Here is a 17,170-nt window from a genome sequence, read left to right as displayed (position 1 = left end):
CTGAGTATTTATTGATTACCTTTGCTTATACTAGAGTTTATTTAGCTGAAAGTTTATTTAATTTGATTTTTAATGATGGCTGTACTTGGCATAAATCTCCTCAAAAAAATTATCTTGAGGAATTAAGTCTCAGTTGCATAATACCTGGGGAAGCTGCATATTAAAGGAGAAGTAAGGGAGCCGGCACTGTGGCGCAGTGGGTTAATGCCCTGGCCTGAAGCGCCGGCATCCCATGTGGACACTGGTCCTAGTCCTGGCTGCTCCTCTTCCAATCCAGCTCTCTGCTGTGGCCCAAGAAAGCAGTAGAAGATGGCCCAAGTTCTTGGGCCTCTGCATCCACGTGGGATACCTGGAAGAAGCTCCTGGCTTCTGGTTTTGGATCAGCGCAGCACTGGCCATTGTGGCCATCTGGGGAGTGAACCAGTGGATGGAAGACTTCTCTCTCTGTCTCTACCTCTCTCTGTAACTCTGTCTTTGAAATAAATAAAATAAATCTTAAAAAAAAAAAAAGGAGAGGTAAGATATCTCTCCCTTGTCCTACCCAACCTCCCTTTCCTAATCCCCCCTCTTTGAGCACACCGTGATTCTCAGCAATGAACACAGGGGCCTTCTCCGGAATGAGGGGAACAGCCTCAGATCCCTTCTTCCATGGTCCTGGCCCCAACTCCTAAACTCCGGGGTAGCCCCAGGAATGGATCACATGGTGGAGGCGGCTCTGCCTTCATGTCCCAGCTGCCTTTCTTCTGATGCAGCTCTCTGCTGATGGTCTGGGAAGATGGTGGAAGACGGCCCAAGTGCTTGGGCCCCTGCACCCGCGTGGAAGACCCAGAAGAAGTTCCTGGCTCCTGGTTCCTGGCTTCAGATCAGTGCAGCTCTGGCCATAGCATTCATTTAGGGAGTGAACCAGCAGATGGAAGACCTTTCTGTCTCTCCCTCTTTCTGTAAATAAATAAATAAAATCTTAAAAAAAAAAAATAGGGGTCCGTGCTGTGCATGACAGGAACTATGTGTGAGGCAGGAACTATGAACAAAAGCTTTACAAAGTCAACTGCAGGGGCTGGCACTGTGGCACAGCAGGCTAACGCCCTGGCCTGGGCACCTGCATCCCATATGGGTGCCGGTTTGAGACTTGGATGCTCCACTTCTGATCCAGCTCTCTGCTATGGCCTGGGAAGGCAGTGGAGGATGGCCCAAGTCCTTGGGCCCCTACACCCGCATGGGAGACCCAGAGGAGGCTCCTGGCTCCTGGCTCCTGGCTTTGGATCAGCGCAGCTCTGGCCATTGCAGGCAATTGGGGAGTGAACCAGCAGATGGAGGACCTCTCTTTCTCTCTCTCTCTCTCTCTCTCTCTCTCTCTGCCTATCCTCTCTCTGTATAACTCTGACTTTCAAGTAAATAAATAAATCTTTAAAAAAAGTCAACTGTATACAAATTAGATGTTTTTGTATGGCAAAGCCTCCATCAAATAGAAGAGTAAACACAAACAGACGGAAATAGTTCAGCATCCCTGTTGAAAACTGAATAACCGTGTTATAGAAAGATATCTTGAAATTTGTAGGGTTAAAGCTTTCCTGGTTGAAAATGGACAGATTTATTTATTTGAAAGTGAATCCATCTTCCTCTTTTGCAAGGAATATCAGTCCTAGTAGGATCTCATTCTTATAAATTCACTTAACCTTAATTACCTCTAACAACCCCATGGCAGTTAAAGCTTTAACATATGGATTTGGGGTTGGGGGACAGCATTCAAGCCACATCCAGAAAGAGTCGCTGGATGAACTTAGGGGCCAACAGAACAGTGAGGCAGCTCTTGAGGCCAGCCCTTCCACCCAGGTCCCAGAGGCTGGACTTGCAGGGGAGCACAGACACCCCACAGAATGAAAACGTGTGGAGGGGCCGGCGCTGCGGTATAGCGAGTAAAGCAGCCGCCTGCGACACCACCATCGCATATGGGTGCGGTTCGAGACCTCGCTGCTCTGCTTCGATCCAGCTCTCTGCTACAGCCTGGGAAAGCAGTAGAAGATGTCCCAAGTCCTTGGGCCCCTGCACCAGCATGGGAGACCTGGAAGAAGCTCCTGGCTCCTGGCTTCGGATCAGGGCAGCTCCAGCCGTTGCGGCCATCTGGGGAGTGAACCAGCAGATGGAAGACCTCTCTCTCTCTGCTTTTCCTTCTCTCTCTGTGTAACTCTTTCAAATAAAAAAATCTAAAAAAAAAAAAAAAAAAAAAAAAAAAGATGTGGTCCTGACCGTGGCTCCCAGCTCCTGCCTTTCTTGTCAGATAATTTCCTGAGGCCTGGAGCTCCTGGGGTCGAAAATGAAGATATTGTTCCTACTCTTCTGTCCTCAGTGAGAGTCAGCAAAGACTACAGGAGACAAAGCCCAGCTGTGGAGTGGGTGGAGTATACAGCCCTGGCATCTGCAAGGTGATTGGGTGATTCACGGAGACAGCGCGAACTGACGCTGACTCCAGGGAGAAACTTGTCCTTTGTCACTCTATTCACCACTTGCTCTGACCAAGGAGAAATTGTCCATTTGGCGCGTGGGTGTCTTTAGCGCTGCCTTAGCACTTGCTAACCTCCTCCATTCACAAAGGCTCAAAGCTCTTGGCAGGAAATAGTATCCGACAATAACTGGATAACAGTTTGCTTTATTGTGTTTACTTTTACAATCAGCCTCCCTATACAGCCAGTGATGCTAGTTTAATGTTTTAAGTAACGACCTGAAGCAAGCATTTAGCTGAGCAGTTAAGACACGAGTTCAGATGCCTGCGTCCCACATCTAAGCGCTGGAAGCTCCAGCTTCGACCCACAGCTGCCTGCTAATGGGACCTTGGCTGGGACTGTCTACACTGCCTCTAGTTAGAGGCTACAGAGACAGCCTTGCTTTCCTGGCCCTGTTGCAGACGGAGGGCTTCTACCACTCTTAGGTAACCATAGGTCTGTCCAGGCTGTTTTGTAACCAGTCCAGGCAAAGCACACAATGAAAACCATTGACTGGGTTGCGAAAACTAAGGCAGAGAGTCCGGGTCACAGGTCATTGCTCCAGCATCATCGCCTGACCAACCCTCTATTCCCTGCAGAGGTCAAAAACGTGGGTCTCCAAGCATCCCAGAACGGAGCTGCTGACGGGGACCATAAAGAATCTCCAACTCCCTCATTGTTGTAAAGGAGAGAACTGAGGTCTGGTGAGGAAGAGGAACGTCCCAGGTGGTGCAGCAAGGTAGCAGCGCAGCTAACACAAGAAAGCAGGCGTGTCCATCCTGCAACAGAGACCCCTGGCTCACAGACGAGTTTGCCACACTACAGGGAGAGTGGAAGGGTGGAACTCTCAGGCCCCATCCTTGAGAAGAAAGCTGAGAGAGGCAGAAAATTAGCATGCGTGCAAGGACTTCAAAAAGTCTGTGCAAAAATGGAATTCTTAGTTTGGTGCAAAAAAATTTGAAATTCACACATAGGAATTTGCACAATACATGTTTTCTATGAACCTTTGGAAGACCCCTCATATGATGCAGATACTACTTCGGGGTTCATGTCAAAATGTCTCTCTGAGTCCTTTCCCTCTTGCCTCCCTTCCCCTTCCATTTCCTGGGAAGTTAAATCAAGGGGGGTAGGCTATCCTCTTAGATAAGCAAGACGCATTGGGAACAGCATGAACCTTGCAACCAGGCAGACCCACTTCTGCCAAGCCTTGAGGTGTGATCTGGTGGAATGAAAGCCCCACGGAGCTCAGTATCTTCTGTAACTTGTGAGTAGCATCCTTACCTCCAGGACAGGGGAGATCACGTGATCATGCAAGGTGCTTGGAAGAGAGCAGGTTCACAAGCAATGGGTCATAAACAAATATCCAGAATAGTTGCATGACTTAGAGCCTCCTAAACAAATAAATTAAGTGTCCACCAAGAAAGAAACGGAATAAGTAAATCATGGTATAGCAACATGATGGAATATTATTCAATGAGAAAAGGAATGAAATACTGATACATTCAATAGCATAGATGGATTTCAGTACATCAGGCACCTCTGCTTCTGGCACAGAGCTCTTGCCAGATCCCACTTGTGAACCAATAACAAAAAACAAATCCCAACCAACACCATTATCTGAAGAATAAACGCCAGGCAAATTCTCAGGTGGAGCCAATAATGGAAAAAAGAAACTACACAGAGTGAATGGGCTGTTTTTATGGTCTAAGTGTGATGATGGGCCAAGGTTAGTGCCATACAGAAAGACTGAAACTCTGAAGAAAAAATCTAGAGAATCTAGTTTTTTTCATGTTAAGAAACAGGGGTGGGGTACGGCACTGTGGCATAGAGGGTAAAGCCACCGCCTGCAGTGCCGGCATCCCATATGGGCGCCAGTTCATTTCCCAGCTGTTTCACTTCCAATCCAGCTCTCTGCCATGGCCTGGGAAAGCAGTGGAAGATAACTCAAGTCCTTGGGCCCCTGCACCCACGTGGGAGACCTGGAAGAAGCTCCTGGCTCTTGACTTCAGATAGGTGCAGCTCTGGCCATTGCGGCCATCTGGGGAGTGAGCCAGTGGATGGAAGACCTCTCTCTCTCTCTCTCTCTCTCTCTCTCTCTCTCTCTCTGCCTCTCCGTAACTCTTTCAAGTAAACAAATAAAATCTTCTTTAAAAAAAAAAAGAAAAGAAAAGAAACTGGGGTGGGTGACAGATTAGGCCACCACTTACACGGCTTGTATCCCATATTACAGTGCCATTTCAAGTCCTAGCTTCTCCACTTCCAATGCAGATTCCTGCTAATGCATTCTGGGAGGGCAGTGGAAGGAAGATGGCCCAAGTGCTTGAGCAATGCCATCCATGTTGGAAACCCCGATAGGGGTCTGGGCTACTGGCCCAGCACTGGCTGTTGTGAGCATTTGGGGAGTAAATTAGTGGACAGGAAGATTGATCTCTCTCTCTCTCTCTCTCTCTCTCTCTCTCTCTCTCTGCCTTTCAAGTAGTAAAAACCAAAAATAAATAGACATTAAACAAAACATACAGAAGACAGAAAGAATGGGACTTGCGGCTACTGGGAATGAAGAGACAGTCCTGGAAAGCAAAGATCCCGAGATGGATAGGACCACACTGTGTCTGAATATCTACTCAAACCCCTGGCTGGCTCCTGGACCATGCATGCGCAGGACAGACTCCAGGTGAGAAAAAAGGAGAAAGGACTTGGATTTTAGCTGCAGCCCATGTACAGAGCTTTCAGTTCGAGTCGTACCAAGGATACTGCCTGCTAAAGCAAGCAAACAACAAATACAACAACGGAGATCTCAGTGATAATCAAGGCAACACACTATTAGCACAAGATTGACAAAGGAACAAAGGGATATTTTTGGAGTCCAGAAATAGATCCGTACAGCTTCCATCAGCTGGTTTTTGTCAAAGGCACAAAGACTATCCGATGGGGGAACATAGTCTTTGAGCAAACGGGGCTAGGATGACTGGATAGCCAAGTGCAAAAGAATAAAGTTAGACCTTTGCCTCCCACCATGTACAAAATTAACTCAAAATAGAACAGAAGCCTAAATGGAAGAGCTAGAAGTTTAATACTCCTAGAAGAAAATTTAGAGGTAAATCTTCATGACCTTGTATTCAGGAAAAACACGATGAACAACAACAGAAAGATTGATAAATTGGATAGCACCAAAACTAAAACTTGGTGTGATTCAAAGAACAAAAAAGTACACAAAATAACTGAAAAATGAGAGGGAATATTTGCAAATCATGTATCTGATAAGGGACTTATATCTAGACTAAATAAAGAACTTTACAACTCAATAAGAAGATTAATAACCCACAAAAAATGAGCAAAGACTGAACGAACATTTCTTAAGGAAGATATGCAAATGGTCAATGAACACATGAAGATGTTTACTATTGTCAGTGATCAGGAACCTGCAAATCAAACTCACAATGGGACACCACCTCACACACACCAAGATAGCTAGAAACAAAAACCAGATTACAACAAGCATTGATGGGACTGGCACTGTGGCATAGCCGTTAAAGCCGCCGCCTGCAGTACCAGCATCCCATATGGGCACCGATTCCAGTCCTGCCTGCTCCACTTCCGATCCAGCTCTCTGCTATGGCCTGTGAAAGCAGTGGAAGATAACTCAAGTCCTTGGGCTCCTGCATCCACGTGGGAGACCCGGAAGAAGCTCCTGGCTCCTGGCTTCGGATCGGCGCAGCTCTGGCCTTTGCGGCCATTTGGGGAGTGAACCAGCAGATGGAAGACCTCTCTCTCTCTGCCTCTCCTTCTCTCTGTGTGTAATTCTGACTTTCAAATAAATAAATACATCTTTAAAAAATAAATAAAGTTTAAAAAAAGAAATAACAAGCATTGACAGAAATCAGAACCCTAATATAATGCTGGTGGGCTTAGAAAATGGGGCAGTTACTTTGGAAAACTGCCCAGTGGTTCCTCCAGTGATTAAACATTGACTTACCACCATGTGAACCCAAAATCCTATTCTTAGATATACATTCAAGAGAAATGGAAACATAGGCCCAGGCAAACACTCATAGAACACATGTTTATGGCAACATCATTTATAACATCCAAATGGTTGGAAGCATTGTAAAGGTCCACTAATGGACAAGTGGTTAAACAGACTTCAATATACCCATACAATGGATCATTCAGCTATGAAAGCAATAAAGGACTGATGCACGCTATTGAAAATATTTTGATAAGTGCAAGAAGCCAGTCATAAAGGTTCATGCATTGTATGATTTTATTCACATAAAAGTCTACATTACCCTAACCTATCGAGACAGAAGCAGCTCTGGGGGTGCTTAGCGAGGAGGTGGGATTGGAGGGTACAGAAGTGATAACTAAAAGGCATGAGGTGGGGCCAGCACTGTGGCATAGCAGGTAAAATTGCCATCTGTGGTGCCAGCACCCCAGCCAGTTCAAGTCCAGGCTGCTCCCCTTCCAATCCAGCTCTCTGCTGTGGCCTGGGAAAGCAGTGGAAGATGGTCCAAGTCCTTGGGCCCCTGCACTCACATGGGAGACCCTCAAGAAGCTCCTGGCTCCTGGCTTCAAATCGGCCTGGACCTGGCTATTGCAGCCATTTGGGGAGTGAACCAGTGGATAGAAGACCTATCCCTCTGTGTAACTCTTTCAAATAAATAAATAATCTTTTTTTTTTTTAAAAAGTAGCCTTAAAGAGCACAAGATTTCTTTTCAATGTAATAAAAATGTTCTAGAATTACTGTAGTGATGGTTGCACATAAGTGTGAGTATACTAACAACTATTGAATTGTACACTTTACATGAGTGAATTATATATATGCATTGTATCTCAGTACACCTGGTTTTTCTTAAAGATATATTTATTTATTTGAAAGGCAGAGTTACAGAGAGGCAGAGGCAGAGGGAGGGAGAGAGAGAGATTCCATCTGCAGGTTTACTCCCCAAACGGCTGCAACTGTCGGAGCTAGGTCGACCCAAAGCCAGGAGCCAAGATTTTCCTCCGCGTCTCCCACGCAGGTGCAGGGGCCCAAGGACTTGGGCCATCTTCCACTGCTTTCCCCAACCACAGCAGAGAGCTGGACTGGAAGGGGAGCAGCCTGTATGGGACACCAGCACTGCAGGAGGCGGCTTTACCGGCTACACCACAGCGCCAACCATGTACCTACCTGTCTTTTTTTTTTTTTATTAAAGAATTGAATATGTAATAAAGACATTATCAGACAAAAGGAGACTCAGAGACATTATCACCTGCAGACGTGACTAACGGCTGGAAGGAATTTGTGCGGGGCAGAAATCTTCCAGAAGGAATGAGAAGCATCAGAAACGGTGAAAGTCTAAGTTTTCGTTTTTAACTTTTTAAAGCCATTTAATGCTGATGGCAAATATATCATGGCTGGCGCCGCGGCTCAATAGGCTAATCCTCTGCCTGCGGCACCGGCACCCCGGGTTCTAGTCCCGGTCGGGGCGCCGGATTCTGTCCTGGTTGCTCCTCTTCCAGGCCAGCTCTCTGCTGTGGCCCAAGAGTGCAGTGGAGGATGGCCCAAGTCCTTGGGCCCTGCACCCCATGGGAGACCAGGAGAAGCACCTGGCTCCTGGCTTCGGATCGGCATAGCTCCGGCCATAACAACCATTTGGGGGGTGAACCAACGGAAAGAAGACCTTTCTCTCTGTCTCTCTCACTGTCTAACTCTATCTGTCAAATTAAAAAAAAGTTAATCAGTAAAATAAGATGACATCCTTAAAATATCCCAATAATATTTTGATAGAACTGGAGCAATAGAGATGCTACAAAGCAAGCCCCAATTTTAGAGGAAACAAATAGAAAATAAATAATAAAATAGTAGCTCTAAATTCAACCATGTCAATAATTGCATTATTTGTTGATAAACACAAATGGCAGAGATTTTATGAAACAATGGGCACTCACCTACATCCTCTCGCTAAGAGACACACTTTGAGCAGATAAGACACAGGGCCAGGATGCAAACGGTGTCCAGAAGAAGGCAGATTGGCCGTATCAACAGCAGCTTCAATAGACCTCATGGAAGAAGACCTGCTTAGCTGAAGAAGGGTCTTTTAAGGTGAAAACAGCCAATTCATCAAGTGGACAGCTATTCATAAACAGGAGACCTTTAAATACACAAAGCAAAAATTGATGTCTGAGAAAGAGAAGCAGACAATCCCACAGTGTTGACGATTTTAACCTCCATTTCTTCACAATTGATAAAATAAATAATTTGGAAGATCAGTAAAGGCAAGCAGTGGTGGGGAGTGTCCAGCCAGCAGGATGTAGAAGGCCTGCGAAATCATCTGGTCTGGCCCTGCCAAGGCACTCACAGGCCGGACTCAGAAATACATAACGCACCTATGGCAGGCGGATTTCTAAGTTGATAACTTTGTGTGGCCCACGAATGCTGCCATAAATGTCCAAAGGAAAAAAAGGCTCCCCAGCCCTGAGAGGGTGTGAACAACACTAGCGAGTAGCTCGTCCTAACTGATGCTCGTAGAACACTTCATCCTGCAGTGCAGAGCACACACTCTGGTAAACCGTATGTGATGCGTTCCATGTGCTGGGCCACAAATACGTCTCCTAAATCTGAAAAGATTTGAAAGCATTTTATGCTAATGTGAAAGAAGCCAAACACATATGAGACGTGCACGCTATCTGAGACTAGTTTCACTGATACCGGACTAGCAAAACCACTTTCTAGGGAGAGAAAGCAGATCGGGTGGTGTCTGGGGCTGGGGGGGGGGGGGGGGGGGGGTAAGGTGAAGATTGCTTGGGAAGGGTCTCCACTGTACTTGCTGAGATAATGGAACTTCCTAGGTCTTGATTACTGTGGTATACATTCGTCAAAACTCAGGGATCTGTACACTTAAGCGCATTTTACGGCAGGTAAATTATGCTTTACTGTTGTTGAATTACAAGGAAGGCAGACTTTTGAAGTTCACAACAGGAAGTGACAAAGCTCGTTAGAATCCTAGCAGGGACTGGGCTCAGAGCACTGAGAGAATTTCTTGCCAATACAGACAGACAGATCGTCCTTAACTCATGATTCAGCTTGGATTTTTTTTTTTTTTTTTAATTTTAAGATGGTGTGAAAGCTATACATATTCAGGAGAACGTCTACTTTGAATTTTGAATTTTGATCTTTTCCCAGGCTGTTGATACAAGAGGGCTTCAGAAAGTTGACAGAAAATGGAATTACAAGAGAATGTGCCTTTTCCATGAACTTTCACAGCTCCCCCACACATGGTGCAATGCTCTCTTGCCGTGTTGGGCAGCGGTAGCCAGCCAGGGCTCCCAGGTGGCCCTGCAATTGTGAGGGCAAACCGCTGATGCTCTACAGCACTCTGCGTGGTTGGGTTATGCTATTCGGTGGGTTCGGTGTATTAAATGCCTTTTCTTATATTTTCAACTTAGGGTGGATTTATTGGGCTATTACTCTCTCAGAAGCAGAGAGGCATCTGTATGTGAAACCTATGAGATTTAGGACAAATATTAAACCTTAGACATCTCTAAAAAGTAGGTACCTTTAGCCATGCTCAATCAAGATTCTCAGCCATACCATGGCAGGAACGGGGTAGCAGCTACCGCCGTAAATGGAGACCTCCCCCTGCAGTGGCAATCTACCTGCTTCACTCACTTAAGTGACCACCTAGCCCTTGGAATTTATGACCCAAAGGCTGGAGTATCAGTCGTGTTTCACTGCATGTCATCAAATTTACCCCTAAAGCTTCTATATGTGTCTTTCAGCACCATACTGATATCAGGCAGACACAGGTGGTTTTATTTTTATAATAAAGCACCCACAACATTTAAGTTGCATTGCTAAGCTCTTTGCATTTATTAGCTTATGAAATCCTTATAACAACCCTACAAAGTAGGTCCAAATGTCCCCATGTTATAGATGAGGACCCTGATGCCAGAGAGGTTAAGTACATATCCACAGGCAGTAAGTGGTGGAGCTGGCCTCCGAGCCGAAAGCTGTCTGACATGAGGGTGTGCAGTTGAACAAGGGTGCCCTCTGCACGGACCCCTTCACATTGCAAGCTACTGAGATGGGCGGCTCTAGAGGGTGCTGCACGCATTAAGTACAGCACAAATGGAGCCCTCTTAGGCCAACAAGAAAAATTTCTCCGTGTAAAAGGGGAAGGATGAGGTAGCTGACCCAAGGAGCAGGGTGGGACCGGGTCCTTCTAGCTCTGTGAGTGACTCATTCAATAAGATTTTCCTTAACACCTACTGTGTGTCATGTGTTGATTGGGGTGCAGAAGATACAGCAGTGACCAAAGTTCCTGCCCTCAGGGAGCTTGCCTTCTAATGGGAGAAGCAGCCAATAAAACATAAGCGGGTTCTATAATTGCATCAAGCAGCCAGCATGCAAAGATCGGGAAGGAAGGCATTCCCATCGCACCGTGCTATTCCCGCGACCCCAGCGAGGAAATGAGCGTGGCCTGTTGGAGGAACGACCAGGAGACTGTATGGTCGGACGGTGCAGGACCTCACGGGCCTCAGAGATTTTGGCACATCCCATGGGTGCTAATGGTTGCGAATCTTCACAGGAGAGATGGGAGATAAGCTCAGGGCTCTCTGAAGGGCCACCCAAGGGCTCAGCACCCATGCTCCGGAACAGCCGGCACTGCCTGGTGTCTGGTGATGAAAGCGCAGCCAGCCATGCTTCTAATTGTGGTTGTTTTTCCCACAGTGCAGATGGCTGTAGCCGGTTTCCAGCAGGATGGCGATGACATCTGGTCTGGTGTAAGTAAAGTCCTCCTTAAACAGAGCTGCAGCTCGGCCTCAGGCACCCAAGTCTCTGAGTCATCTCGCCAGGACCTCGGGCTGCAGAATGTGCCGGTCAAAGAGGGACACGAATCCCTGAGTGACGCCGCACAGAGTCCAACCCCGCAACTCACCTGCTCATTCCAGCCCTGCAAACCACTTCTCTCTGAGCCTTGGCTCCCCCCTCTGCAGAACGGGGCCGCTCCTTTCTGGTTCATGGCGTGGTCCATGAGAACTCATCAAGGCCAGGCTTCTCGCGCTTTTTAAAATATGATTTATTTATTTACTTATTTATTCAAAAGTCAGAGTGACAGAGAGGGAGAAAGTGAGAGAGACGCCTCCCATCCTCTGGTTCACTTCCCAAATGGCCACAATGGCTGGGTCTGGGCCAGGCTGCAGCAGGAACTCCATCCGGGTCTCCCATGTGGGTGGCAGGGGCCCAAGTACTTGGACCAACTTCTGTGCTTTTTCAGGCACATTAACAAGAAGCTGAATTGGAACTGGAGCAGCTGGGAGTCCAACAAGAGATCCTATATGTTGGAAGCAGCAGCTTAACCTGCTGACCATAATACTGGCCCCAAGGTCAGGTTTCCTGAAAACAATTGGCTAAGGACCAGTTAATGTATTTTTTCATCTCTTTTTCTGTCTTCCTGACGTGTCCATAAACTGCTCTCGAGTAGGTCAGATCTGTCTCAGCTGCCCCAAGGCAGAGCACAGAACCCAGCGTGCAGTAGGTGTCATTAAGTAATCATTCACTCAATGAATGGATAATAAAGTCAGCCTGCATCCCAAATTCAACAAATTGCACACTGAAAATAATTGGAAAATATTGAATTTGTGTAGAGCATGTATAGGCCTTTATTTCCTGACATCGTTCCTTAAACAATACATCATAATAAATATTTACACAGCACTTGCAGCTTATTAAGTATTATAAGTAATCTAGAGATGATTTAAAGCAAACAAGAGGATGTGCGTTGGTTGTACGCCAATATTAAACATTTTTATTTACTTGTTAAAGATTTAATTTTATTTATTTAAAAGGCAGAATGATAGAGAGAGGAAAAGACACAGAGAGAGAGAGAGAGAGAGAGAGAGATTTTCTATTTACTTGTTTATTCCCCAAATGGCTGCGGCATCAGGCTAGGACGAGGCTGAAATCAGGAATCAGGACCTCTGTCCGGGTCTCCCACGTGAGTACAAGCTCAGATACTTTTAGGGCCAATTGAGCACATGTCTCTATTCAAGCACCCAACTTCAGCTTTAGAAACTACACTTTTGGACGTACAAACTACATCCAATTCAGCCGTGAGTCACTAGTAAGTAAGGAAACTTAGACTTACTCTCAGGGCCATGGGAAGCCGCAGAAGGATTTACACAGGAGGGAACAGATGTATGAGCAGACCCACACTGAAAAAGATCCTTGGGGTTTCTGTGTGCAGGGGAAGAGACCAGAGTCCCAGGAACCCAGGAGAGAGATGATGGTGTCATTCACTCAGGCAAGGGCAGTGGGGCTTGGAAGGAGGGGATGAACTTGAGACACTGTTAGTTCTCCTAACAGCAGGTCTGGGGACTGAGCTGCCGCAAAGCAGGGGTCAGGACTCACCGGATTCCCAGCCTAAGAGACTCAATTTCCTCTCAGGCCTGCTCCCAAGTGTTTCGTTTTAGTGAGCATGGACGGGATGTTGTAAAGGGCAAATGACACCACCCAGAAGGAAATCCAAAAGACAGACAGAAAAAATAACAGAAAGGTTTGTCGGGTTGGCAGTGTGGTTCATTATTATTCTTTAAGGTAAGAAGACAAAAAATAACTGATCCTGGATGAAGAAACCGGGCTTGGCTGTGCCTGGGGCTGTGGCAGGTGAGCTCTGCTCCAGAATTCCTTGGGGGCATGGTGGTGGAGGGATGAGCAGGAAGAAGAGGCCTGAAAAGACATTGTGTCCCAGCCCGGGCTGGGAACATCTCGAGGATCTGGTGGACTGGGTTAGTGTTGGGAGGGGAGGAAGCCACCGACAGCACTCAGGGCTGTGCCTGCCGCTTCTTTCATTGCCAGCTTGAAATAAACCTTAGTGCTCGCCTGGAGGGAACGGTGTCTGAGCCCCCTCTTTCACAGATGAGGAAGTGCAGATGGTGAGAGATGGAGCAACCAAGGAAGGTCACACAGACAGGAAGTGTGGAGGTCAAGTTCAGTCTCCAGAATCCTGATTCCCAGGCCAGTGCCCCCGAGCCAGCCTGTTCCTAGGGGCTGGGTGTGTAGGCCTGATAGAATCTGCCAGTGAATTGGTCACTAGTGCAATAGGGGAGCTAACTTCTCATTGGTTTGGGGCCAGTTGATGCATCCAGAAACCAGGATTAAATGTCTCCTATGGGGAATCAGGGCAGAGAGAGGAAAAGTTTTGAGTCCTAGACAAGGCAGAGAGACTTCCCAGACAGCATTATGGTTGGGGGGGTGCAAGTACTGGGGATGCGAGAGGACAAGACAAGGGATGTGCTTTGACCGCTACACCCACATGTTTTTCATGGCCCCTAAGAGTGATAAAAACAATTGAACCAAAAGGTTGACTGTGGTCTGAAGAGGCTTTCTAACCTTTCTGTGGATGGAAGGCCATCTAAGCATGGAGCCAGGAGACCAAAATAATGACATTTCAGGCACAGTTCAATGGTCCAGGTCAAAGGCCAGCAACATTTCCTGTAAAGGGGAAAGTTTAAGGTAGTAAGTATTTTAGGCTTAGTGGACCACAAGGCAGAACACCCCATGCAATTTTTATTGAAGAAATGAAAAGCTTAATAATGATTTAATCTAATTTCATGACATGCAAATCTATTGGAGAGAAGTTAGAATTTTTTGGGGGAGGTACCATTTCATGTAATTGGATTTCAAAGTCACCGCTCCCTCTCCTAAGTGCAACTACAGATGTTCATCCGTTAAGGCAGGTCTCTCATGGATTCTACATATGCCGTGCCCGAAGGCATCTTTGCTCTGATAGGTGTGACGGGTGGCACCACTGTGATCTTCAGGCACTGAACGGCAGAGCTGGGCGGTGAGAGCGGCTCACCCCTGCTGTCCTGGCAGGACCGCGGCACACACAATATGTGAATGAATGAGTGTGTCTGGTTCCAAAAACACTTTATTGGTGAACACTGCAATGTTGACTTTCAGATGATTTTCAAATTTTAATTTTATGTTTATTTGATAGGCAAGAGAGAGAGAGAGAGAAAAAGACTCACAGAGAGAAGGGGTTCCCATCCACTTGTTCACTCCTCAGATGCCAAAGCCAGAAGCCAGTAACTCAAGCCAAATCTCCCAGGGTGGTGGGGATCCAATTACTTGAGCCATCACTGCCAGGGTCTGATTAGCAGGAAGCTAGAGTCAGGAGCAGAGAGTGGCTATCAACCTCAGGCACTCCAACGTGGGATGCAGACATCTCACGCAACACTTTTTTTTTTTTTAAGATTTATTTATTTATTTGAAAGGCAAGCAGAGAGAGGGAGAGACAGAGAGCGAGGTCTTTCAACCACTGATTCATTCCCCAAATGACTGCTATGTCCGAGTTTGGGCTGATCTGAAGCCAGGAGCCAGGAGATTCTTCTGGATCACCCCTGCAGCAGCAGGGGCCCAAGCACTTGGGTCATCTTCCACTGCTCTCCCAGGCCATTAGCAGAGAGCTGGATCAGAAGTGGAGCAGCTGGGACTCAAACCGGCGCCCATATGGGATGCCGGTGCTGCAGGCAGAGGCTTAAGCTACTATGCCACAGTGTCATCCTCAAGTAACATCTTTTAAAAAAATTATTAATTGATTTGGGAGGGAGAGAGAGTATGTGTGCCCATTCGTTATTTCACTCCCTAGATGTTTACAATAGCCTGGGCTGGGCCAGGACTATGCCAGGAGGCCAGAACCCAATCCAGGTCTCCCACTTGAGTGGCAGGGACCCAGCTGCTGCCTCTCATAGTGCTCTTCCACAGGACGCTGTGGGAGGATATTGAACCCCAGTACTCCAATATGGTACGTGGGCAAGTTAACTGGCGTCTTTACTGCTGGGTCAGACTTACCCCTCAAACGATTTTTACACTTTGCAGATGGTCTCCTCCTGACTTGCTTTGTAATCATTTCACGGTGTAAAAACTGTTCTCAGGCCACGGGGTCATGTCAGGCCAGATTTGACCCATGGCGGGCAGTCTAGCATGACAAGTGAAGCTGTTAATAATCAGAATTGTCCAAAGAAATCACTGGTGTTGGATGATTATCCTTAAAAACGGACTGGTAGGGAGGAAGTACCCAGGAGGAAGACTAAAACATTCAGATGGGGCTGGGAAGAAGGAGTTGCTTATGGAAAAGACTGGAAAAGACTCCAGTCTGGGTTCTGCAATGAGGCTCTTCAGGCTGCCCCCGACTCGGCAGATTTCACAAAACTTGACCTCCTGGCCCAAGCCTTTTCCATTCTGGAAGCCCCATCATGAATCCCACTTTTGATCTGCATGGCCGTGTCGGGCCCTGGTGTCTTGATTCAAACACAGGAGTTTCTTAAGGACAAAGCAGGACTGCCTGCAGAGGCCAGACTCCCAAATGGCTGGGACCAAGGTGGCCAGCGGCGTGTACGGCCGCAGCCTGACAAGACCCTTATCTCTAGCCTCTCAGGTGGAGTGTGCCACCTGTTTATGAGTAAACTAATGGTCTGATCTCAGCTGGAGGCAAGGCAATGGGGCAAGGCAGGGTTGGAGAACACCCAGAAAATGCTGGCTGTGCTGTAACCCTTTCCTGGCTGCAGCTGTAAATGCACAGGCACCAACCCACTTAAGGACCGGCCTGAGCCAAACCTGCCCCCAGCTGGCTCCTGCAGGAGACGGGAGGATCCTGCTCCAAGCAGGCTGACTCAACTACCCAGTCTACCTAGGCTCCAATCCATGTGAAGTTGGTTTTGTAGCTTTTTCTTTTTTTAAGATTTATTTATTTATTTGAAAGGCAGGGTTAGAGAGAGGCAGAGAGAGAGGTCTTCCATCCACTGGTTCACTCCCCAGATGGCCACAACAGCCAGACTGGGCCAATCTCAAGCCAGGATCCAGGAGTTTCTTCCAGGTCTCCCACCCAGGAACAGGGGCCCAAGGGCTTGGGCCATCTTCTACTGCCTTCCCAGGCCATAGCAGAGAGCTGGCTTGGAAGTGCAGCAGCCAGGACTTGAACCGATGCTCATATGGGATGCCGGCTCTGCAGGTGGAGGCTTTACCCGCTATGCCACAGCACTGGTCCCGTTTTTGTAGCTTTTAATAACTCAGAAAGAGCTGAGAACAGGACTGAGGCATAAATATAACCAGTGCAATAACCAGCGTGCACCAGCTGCGCTGGGCACCGTTAGGGATGCACAGCTAAACAAAGGCAGCCACATCGGGCTCTGCTGAGCTGAAAGGCTCTTGGACAATTCCTAGGCCTGCTCGCCGCACCGAGGCAGAGAGCAGCTTAACATCCTCATTTCACAAAAGAAGCGCCCAACAGGCACAGGGTCAGTCAAGAAAGAAGGGCAGAACGTGGATGATCATGCAGAATCCCACCATCTTAGTACGCTTTTTTTTTTTTTAAAGATTTATTTATGGGGCCGGTGCCGTGGCTCACTTGGCTAATCCTCCACCTGCGGCACTGGCACCCCAAATGGGTGCTGGGTTCTAGTCCCGGTTGCTCCTCTTCCAGTCCAGCTCTCTGCTGTGGCCTGAGAAGGCAGTGGAGGATGGCCTGGGTGCTTGGGCTCCTGCACCTGCATGGGAGACCAGGAGGAAGCACCTGGCTCCTGGCTTGGGATTGGTGTAATGCTGGCTGTAGCGGCCATTAGGGCAGTGAATCAATGGAAGGAAGACCTTTCTCTCTGTCTCTCTCTCACTGTCTATAACTCTACCTGTCAAATAAATTTAAAAATA

This window comes from Lepus europaeus, chromosome 4 (assembly GCF_033115175.1).
Source record: "Lepus europaeus isolate LE1 chromosome 4, mLepTim1.pri, whole genome shotgun sequence".
Taxonomy (NCBI): domain Eukaryota; kingdom Metazoa; phylum Chordata; class Mammalia; order Lagomorpha; family Leporidae; genus Lepus; species Lepus europaeus.
This window is presented reverse-complemented; position numbering follows the sequence as displayed.